Genomic DNA, 9781 nt, shown 5'->3' with positions numbered 1-9781 from the left:
TGTCTTCTTTGCTCTTCTTGCTCAATTTGTGCTTTTTGCTGCCTTTCTATTTGTTCTCTTCTATGACTTTCTGCCTGCAGCTTTCTTTGACTTTCCTCCTGTTCTCTAATTGTAACGGGAGGTGAATTTATTTCTGGCTGATCAGGCTCGCTTGAGGATGAAGTTGGGGTTGTAGATAATAACTTTAGAGGCAAAGTTTGCAACCTTTGCTTTCTAAGTTTATTAAATTCAGTTAATTCCATATCTTCATATCTCATCGCAGCAAGTTGTTTGACTTGGCTTATTGAATCAGCACCCATGAACAGGTCGTCAAACTGGTCTTCTTGGTGAACAGCCTTTGTCAGCTTAGCCTGTTCCAAGGCAATGAAAGCAGTCTTTTTCGGGTCATAGAGTCTGTTGGGAATAGAAACTAGAGATAACATTTGGAGTTTTGCTGCTTCCTTTTCTGCATGCTTATAATTTAGCAGCGTATAAACTCCAATTCTTAAAGGAAAAGATGGCCATCCTCTCTTCTTCTCTTCTTTGAGAGTTTGGGTAACACCTTCAGACATTATCTGATAAGAGATTTCTCGGGCTAACAGTTTGTCTGGCATGTATAAGGGAAGAACATGCGGCCTGGCCTTGCTTCCAAAAACTCTGATATAAGAAAAACATTCTTCGCCGAACCAATGGGCTACGGCTGGTAGGTCAAAAGAGGCTTCATAGGAAATCCTAGGGATAGGTCTGTCAAAAATAGAATAGTGAACGGGAACCATAAAACCATTGCAAATTTGGTACAAATGGTCTTTGTGAGAAGGTTTCCACAATTTACGATGATACAAATGAATAGGTGTTGGGTCATGGGTTGTCCATCTCCAACCAAGGACAGGAAACTCAGAATTAAAACAAAGGGCATCCATAATGTATGCAGAGTAATAAAAAGGTGGGATTTTTCTCTCAGTGACTCTGGTTTTGGCCCTAAACTCACGAATAGCTAAGACCAACTTATCAGACAGGATAGTGGCCCAATCCATAATTATACTATTAACGGCCGCTTCCATTAAGGGAACCATATCAACATGGATATTTGCAGAATCATGAAATCCCCACAATCTACACATCATAATTCCAGCATAGCAGTAAGGTGAAGCCAAAGAGGCATTGGAGTACTTACCCGACATATCCTGCTTGTGTTTTGCTGGATTTTGCCTCCAATCTCGGAGAGGTTCGGCTGGTGATTCATTCTCTCTGGCGAATTTCTCCACAAATGCTCTGTTATAGACTTGCTCGGGATTGGGCAAATGATACATTCGTCTCAAGTCGTTAGGCTTGAAGGAGCCGAAAATCCTTCCATCCTTAGAAACGAAGGTTCTGTTAGTGAGAGGAATTTCTTCAATTGCCCAACGTACCACATCAGTATAAGGCAAGACTTGTTCCCTGGCTGCTATTCTGTGCAGAAAAGAATCAGCCAAATCTTTAAGAGTTGCCTCAGACTTTCTTAGTTCATCTGCACTTGCCTCCATTACTGTCGCTTCTGGTTGTTCTCCTTCTAGCAAATTGTATGTCCCTTGCCATGTAGTACCAGTAAGACCAGTGCATGTAGTATCTGAGATTAAGCCTTTCCTTGAAGCTGTAGCAGCTTGGCCTGAGGCAGGTGTCGCAGTAGAACCTGCCACCTTCTTGAACTTCTTTCCCATCATATTCAGACTTCTCTCGGTAGTCAAATTCTACACAAGTGCAAGAGAAATCGTAACAAAGAAATAACAATGACAATCCATAACGGGATAAATATATAATTTGAAGCGTGGCGAGATTATTCCTAAAAGAAGCTGCGGATCTAATGATTTGAGAAGGCATCGTAGATGCAATAATGGTGATTTTACGGCCTGCAGCTTCATAAATGACCATTACTTAAGTTATTAAACCGAATGACCCCTTAAAGCGTGTAATAGATTTTTCAAAGGTCTAATCGTAATTGCTCGTTAATTCGAAGGGGCAAAGCTTTAAATACGCATGCATTACCTTATCCCTTTACTTAACGGTATCTTGAGATCTGTGTTGTTGTCAAATCGGATTTAAATCTAACTTTAATGCTTTGAAATAATCACCTTTTGGAACTGAGGTCATCATTAAGCGTCATCATATCGCATCGGAAGTGTGTGTGTGGCGTTATCACTTGGGAAAGTTCTTTAGCGAACGCCGATTGCGATATCGCATTCGGCGCGTGAACATAACCCCTAAATGTGTATCAATTGCTTTTAGCGAATGCCGATAGCGATATCGCATCGGGGAAAAGATATAAACGTCTTATGAAACTGCGTAGGATTGTGTCGATTGCCGATATGCGATATCGCATCGGGCCGGAGTGTCAAAACATTTTTCACAAGAAATAGTGCCGTGCCGATAGCCGATTGCCGATATCGCGTCGCATCGGGGAAAAGGTATGTGCCCTTTTGTGTGTGCATTGGCTATTGCCGATGGCTGATAGCGATATCGCATCGGGAAAAACCAAGATGGCAACCGAACTTGCGATTACTTTTTTGGACTTAACCAAAAATTGCTTAACATTTGTTCAACAAGGGTTTTTTGCATAAATTCATTTGATTATCATACCTTATTTGAACAAGTTTATTAATGCCAATTAAAATTTTTAAAAGGGACCCATTTCATATGTAAATTGTTTATGATAAAAATGTTATGAAATGGGGGGTTGTTGTAGGGCACAACAGGCTCTTACACACGGTATCAAAGATTTGGTTCAAAATCTAGACCCAAAGCCCACTAAACCCCAAATACCGCTAGAAGGAGGGCTAAATCTATCTTTCTGGCCTTTCGCAAAGCATTAATGAATATAGAACGTACTTTTCCAGGAATTTCACGACCCCTGTCTATAATTCCATCTGCTAACTTGCATGCCTGTTCCACACGACCAGCTTTGCAAAGGACATTGATCATGTCAAAATATGCAGTATTAAGAACCACACCCATTGTAGCCATTTCATCCAATATTCTACAGGCTCTAGTCACCTTGCCAGAGAGACAAAGACCATGTGAAAGTGTTCTAAATGACACTGCAGTGGGAGTGATACCCCGATCAATCATCTCATCCCACAGCTTTAAGGCCTCCTCTGATTTGTGTGATTTGAAAAGCCCGTCAATCAATATGGTGTAAATGTAAACTGTCGATTCACAACCTTCCTTCTCCATATCCCGTAAAATTTCCATGGCAGTATCCATTTCTGCTGCCTTGCAAAGCCCGTCGATAAACACATTGAAGCAGTGCGCATTTCGCACACATCCCCTCTCTAACATTTCTTCAAACACTTCTTCCGCTTCCTTTATTTTGCCAGCTTTACCAAGCCCGTCAATAATGGAACAATAAGAAAATGCATTAACATCGAGACCCGTTTCCCTAAACTGTCCTAAAAACTTTTGAGCTTTTTCCACTTCATCGACTTTACAAAGTCCATCAATAACTGTGTTGCATGTAACCCTTATCCTCCACTTGTTTCAAAAGTACCAGGGCTTGCTCCTTGTTATTAACTTTGAAAAATGCATCAATCAGGGCTGTATAAATTGCTAGATTGGGAATGTACCCTTTGTTCAACATATCATCCAGAAGCTTATGAGCCTCATTTACTTTCTCTTCATTACAGAGGCCACAAAATTACAAGATTGTATGCATGTGAGGAATTCTTAATTTTCTATCTATCATTTCCTGGAATAGAGACAAAGTCCTGTCATACCTGCGCTCAGAATGAAAAGCTTGGATAAGAGTTACAAAGGTTATCTCATCAGGAAAACAGTTCACAATCTCCAATATGACAAAAATACTCAATGGCTGCTTCCACTCTTCTAGCTTTACAAACCCCCTTGATAAGCATATTATAAGTTATTACATTAGGAGAAACTCTACCCTGATTCATTGTTACAAAAACCTTCTCAGCTGCTTCAATGCATTCAGCGTTGACCACCATCAATTAAACAATTATAAGTAAAAGTGTCAGGTTCAATCCCATATTCCTTCATGGCATGCTAGATATCTAATATTTCGTCCACCATCCCAGTCCTACCAAAGTTCTTTATCAAAATATTGCAGGCAGAAGCGGTTAACTGAAATATAGACCTGTTTGCTTTCATCGCCGCGGCAACGATACGTACATTCTCAACATCATTAACAGCCCCCAGGGATTCGATCACGGCAACATAAGAAGCCAAATTATGCTGATAGCCATATTGCCTACTTGCCCAATTGAAACACCTAAATGCAAGTTTGGGGGCTTTTTGAATTTTAGTCATTCTCAGTACATACGAAACAAATTGTGGCGAGAGCCGGACGAAATATTTGGAACAGAACTCGTCTAGGGCACTCTCCACGGCATAAGAATGTTCTAAAATATCACAAACCCTTTCAATCCAGGGTGAGGGTTTTAAGTTGCGAGGCGATTCAATCAAATCTGAGACATCTAAAAAGGGTTCCATCCATTCTGAAGGCGGAATAGATGAAAACCACTTTGAGTCATTTATCACTGCTAAATCTGGCTCTCTGCCACTGCGGATATATGGGATTTCAGAAATCTCCAACAATTTGCATGCACATATTGCTAGGGAAATTTTGGGCAGTCGGGATTTGTAAAGGTATGATGATAAATTTGCACCGGGTGAACGGATTTTCGTTCTCATCATCGTTGTGCTCTGCAAATATTAGCTTCATGTGGATAAAATTTACTGCCTTCTACATTGCAATGGGGTTTGTTGAATATAAGCCTTTCTCCAAACTCTTCGACGCTGTCTTGATCCACGCAAAAGAAGAAATACAGAGATCGAACTAGCAAAGGTACTTTCCCATGTAAGCCTAGTAGCAAAGGTACTTTCCCATGTAAGCCTAGTAGCAGTGTCTTTAGACCCACCCAAATTGACGGAGAAAATATTTCAAGGTAGATGTAGCATAGATAAATATGCATGTATTCCTAGTACTTTTTTCTAGTCATCGACTGATAGGGATAGTAGAGGATTCAACAGAGGTTGGGTGATAATACAAGATACTTTGTCAGTATGTTCACAACCATCATTGCATAGGCTGAGTAAGGAAGAGGATGGTAAGATGAAAGCACGAGAAGGATCCAAGCAAGGGCAAGTAACAAGAAAAGAGGCGATAGAGGAAGAGCTATGGAAACTCTAGGAAATGCACATGACATTCAGCGTGAGGAAAAATCAACTCATGGTGACACTCTCCACAACCATGGAGATTATGTTAGAGCATAAGAACATGATTTAACAACAAAATGATGAGATCAACTACCTACAGAGGAAATTGGAGGAGACAAAGCCCAAAGAGACACAACTCGACTCTGCCTTAGCACCAACATCTTATTTAGTCAATTCTATTAGTTTTCAGCCTTTCGGGAAATATCTGAATAAGCCATTAGTAATTCTACATATTGAGGACAAGGACCATGACCCCAATGTAGGCTAATTTTCATTTTATATGTTTAAAATTTTGTAATGAAGACCAAATTATGTAAAATTGGAGGTATTTACTATAGAATTTATACATTTAAAGCTCCAAAATCAACAAGTTATGAGAAGTGGAGGTTGAAAAAGGAAAATAAAATGCCACATCCAAGAATAGGCAGAAATATGTGGACCTTCAAACCCTCTTTTAATAGCACTGTAATCTATAGCGAAACATCAAATAAGTCTTTGAGCGCCCCTCGTTTATGGGGCAAGGGACCCGCCTCTACACAACGAATTGACTAATAAATTTCATGGAGGTGTATATACTCTACTCCCCTCTAGTTTCCAACCTATGACCTCTTAAGAGGAAACACATACTCTTAACCATTAGGCCCACACAAGCTATAATCTACTTAATTAAGAGAAAGTAAAAAACATTGTAACATATGTAATTTAGAGAAGGTAAATGGGCTTTCCAAATAACCTTTTAGGGAAAAATAGTGTCTATGCAATTTAAAGGAGATTAGAGATAAAAATAATTTCATTTTAAGATGCCCTTTATATAACATTGTCAAAGTGTGAAATCCCAATTTGATTCATCTCAGTCTGATTCAGGAGTTCATCCAATTTGCTAAACATGGAATCATTCATTTCTAAAGTTTCACTCTTGATTGATATTTCCATTTCTGCACCCTGGTGTTTCAAACGTGCTTCTTCAAGTCTTTTCTCCTCCTCGACCATTTCCTTTGTAATTACTGATTCTGCATCTCCTCCATTCATAATCTTTTCTTCTTCAGGTATTTTCTCCTCTTCAACAATTTCCTCCTTAATTATTGTCATTTGAAAATTCTCTACATTGAGTGGTATTTCATTGTTCTCTCCTCGCACTTCAACTCCAGTAAATTTTTGCTATTTATTAGGATATTAATGTCAAATCCCTATGTCTTCCGTATGCACAAAAATTAGGAATGTGCCAAGAATTTGACATGAACATTAAAGCGCCACATAGATAATAGAGAACTTAAATCCCTATCTAATTTTATCAATATAGTGAGGTTGGATTTACCTCTTCCAAAAAAGATATAAATGCCTCTGCATCTTCTCCATTTACAGCCTTTTCTTCTTCGACCATTTTCTCCTCTTCAGCCATTTCCTCTGTAATTACTGAAATTTGGCCATTCTCTAAGTTGACCGGTTTCACATTATCCTCTCTTTGGATATGCACTTCAATTCTGGTACATGTTTGTTATTTATCATACTAATGATGTCAAACCCCAGTATTGTTTGTGTACACAAAAATTATGAACCAGCTAATAACTTGACATGAATGTTGAAATAGATAAAAAGAAACGTGAGAAAAAGATAAATGATGAATAGATTTCACAAAAGGGGAAATTAACCCAACTGAATGCAAAGTGATACTACCTTTCATGGTGCTTAAGGAACTAAAAAAAAAATATATTAAATCTCGTTAAACAATAAGGTTGGATTACCTCCTTTTTCCAAACACAAATTAGTGACTCTCTATCTCCATTCATAGGTCTCGCCGCCTTAACCTCCATTTCTTACTTCTGCTCAAAGTTCAAAGAAATTAGAGTAGAATAATGAAGTTCTTAATCATTATTAGACACAAGATTTATCAAAGCATGCCTAACTCCAGAACAAGATATAACCTACTATTAATTCATATCATCTAACAAATGGTAAGAAAGTTATACCTTTGGGGATACTCTGCTAGGCTTGAAGCATACATGTATAAGCAAACGTCTTTGATAATAGGACCAATAAGAGTTAGAATGTAAGGGGGGATAACATCTATTGTCACAATCAGTATATAAGAATAGACAAATATGGTCCCAACTTGAGAACTAAGATTCTCAGGGGTTGGAGTTGGGTAAGGGATAACAATTTTGAATATTCTTGATTACGTCTAATATCCTGAAGCACTGATAACACAGAGGATGTATTTCCATGAAAACCTGCAAATCCTCTAGAAAAGATAGGATATGTAGATAAATTTGGAGAATGTTGGAGCCATGGAATATCTGAAGGGTTTAACCCTATTAATAATTGTCATTGTCTTAGGTCTATCCAGAAACCTATGTTTTAGGCTCAGATGACTATCATCAGTAAATGTTTTATCTAGTAAAGATGAAGATTCCACTAATAAAGAACCACGATTATTAGTAGTCAAACATTAGAAGGCACTAATGGAACTCTAGAGAAGACATGGGCATTCCCTCTAAAAAAAAAAAAAAAGAGATTTGAAAAACAAAAGACCTCTCAAACATCTTTAGATAAGAATAAATTCAGTCCTGAAATACATTTTTAAGATAAAAAAAAGGAAGTCAATGGGCAAGCTGGCAGAGTTGGTATATTAGGAAGGGTTCAGGAGTTTGCAGCCATTAAATAACTTGGATCTGATGTTTAGGAAGAATACTTTCCAGCATTGCCAGTCATATATTATCACTAAGGATCTAGTAGCTAGTTATGATTTTCTAGGTCTAAGGAAACTTGCATATCTGTTAATTGCTCATATAAACCGCCTGCAGAGATAACTTATTGATATGAAAACATCCCCTCAAGAAGTGATCTTGTTATGAATAAGTAATACAATAATCCCATTGCATCCTACAAAGAATCTAATATGCTTCTATTAGTAATTAGTGATATTCAGTTAGGCTATAGGTCCTTACGTGGATATCTGGCAATTGGAGATATAGAGATAATCAGATTGCACATTTAGTTTCCAAGTCTTCTACCTATTCCACTAAATTGATGTCATTTAGTTTGGGTTTCATGCTTCTAAAACCAATCCTAGAAATTGACACAAAGAAAAATATCTTCACCCCTTTTTTTGCAAAGACTGTTTCTTAGCCTGAAGTGTTGCACTTTCTTGTCTAAACAGTTTATTTTCAAGAGCTTCTTGTAGGAAACCTATCATTCAAGAAGTAAAGTTTCATTTTTAGATTCAACCTGACCTTTCAATTATATTTTCATTTTGTACAAAAACAGCTCAACCTTTTATAGAAAATACAAAGTTTTGACTGATAACAAAGGTAAAGTTGAACCCAGTGAAAATCTTAAATTAATGGGAAAGTTTGTTAGAAAATAATGTACTTGGAGTTTTCTCAATGGTTTGATTGCATTTTGTAATTTCATAGTTTTGAGAGGCAACTTTTCTTGTATGCAACCTGTAGCTTCTTGAGCCTTTAAATGATAATCCTCCAAAGAAGCACTACGATTTATTCAGATATACCTAATGCCAAATGTAAAATTAGACAAGTTGAACATTAAACTGCTTTGTTATACATATTATAAATTAATCAGTTTCTTTGTTGACAAATTCAAATAATGTGCCTCCAGTAATCATTAAGAAGGTATGCGAGTTCAAATGCACTAGTCAGGACAAAGGCTATCAAATTGTGTTTTAAATTTTAAAATTAAACTATTCTTCTCCTGCACAATGGCTTCATTAAGGAGAACACTGGTAGAATAAAGTAGATTAAAGTGAATGATAGGTTAGATTTAATAAAATGTCTGAAGACCTTTTGAGGCAATTTTCAAACTGCTCATTGAGAGTCTTAATATTGTTCAATACAGTTAGAAAAGTTGTAATTGCATGATTTATACTTTACACTTATATCGACGATCTTGGATCTTCAAAAATGGGTGGTTTTATTTTTATTTTAGTGGAGTACTATATCATGATGCTTTAGAAATGATGAACTGAATAATTGTCAAAGTTATGACTTGAAGGAAAGGAGATGGCAATAGTTGGTTATTTTATGTTCGGGTCACTCTAGAAATTTCACTCATCAATTCAGAAGCCTATATTTTTTTAAGGCTCAAGGCTGGGTGCATGTATGAATTCTTACTCTACTAGCAAAGTGGGAGAAACTGTAAGATAAGAGAGTAAACAAGGGACTTATAACCTACTCATTTCACCACCAAAGATATTTTTATAAATAAATCTTATTATGTATTCTAGAATCTAGATGCAATTCTGAATGCATTACCTTCTTAGCTACTAATCATAAACATGACAATGAAAGGATCTGCGTATTGAATCCAAGGCTTGGTCTTCTTGATGTGGAAATCCAAGACCAAAACTAACCACCAATGCCAAAAATAAACAAGCCTATGTTATCAATTTGCAGCCCTCTAAATCTGCTTTGATAGTGCATAGAACCAATGGTAATTTTCTTGTTCATCTTTTGTAGGTTTAAATATGAATTGTTGTACCTGAGTTCCCATGCTCACACCTTGTTATTAGATGCCAAAAGTACACAATCATGTGCTAGTTATTAGTTTGTGAAATAAAGCACAAGTTTTTCCCACACTG

General features: G+C 37.2%; 1 pseudogene; it reads right to left on the bottom strand.

Annotated features, from left to right (window-relative positions):
- Positions 1-2760: 2760 nt before the first annotated feature.
- Positions 2761-4665, bottom strand: LOC149258529 (uncharacterized; annotated as a pseudogene).
- Between the last annotated feature and the right edge of the window lie 5116 nt (positions 4666-9781).

This window comes from Pinus tabuliformis, chromosome 6, assembly GCF_031772625.1.
Source record: "Pinus tabuliformis cultivar Carrire ecotype Pingquan chromosome 6, CPIR1, whole genome shotgun sequence".
Lineage (NCBI taxonomy): Eukaryota > Viridiplantae > Streptophyta > Pinopsida > Pinales > Pinaceae > Pinus > Pinus tabuliformis.
Note: the sequence above shows the minus strand (reverse complement) of the source record. Positions and strands in the feature narration are given on the sequence as shown.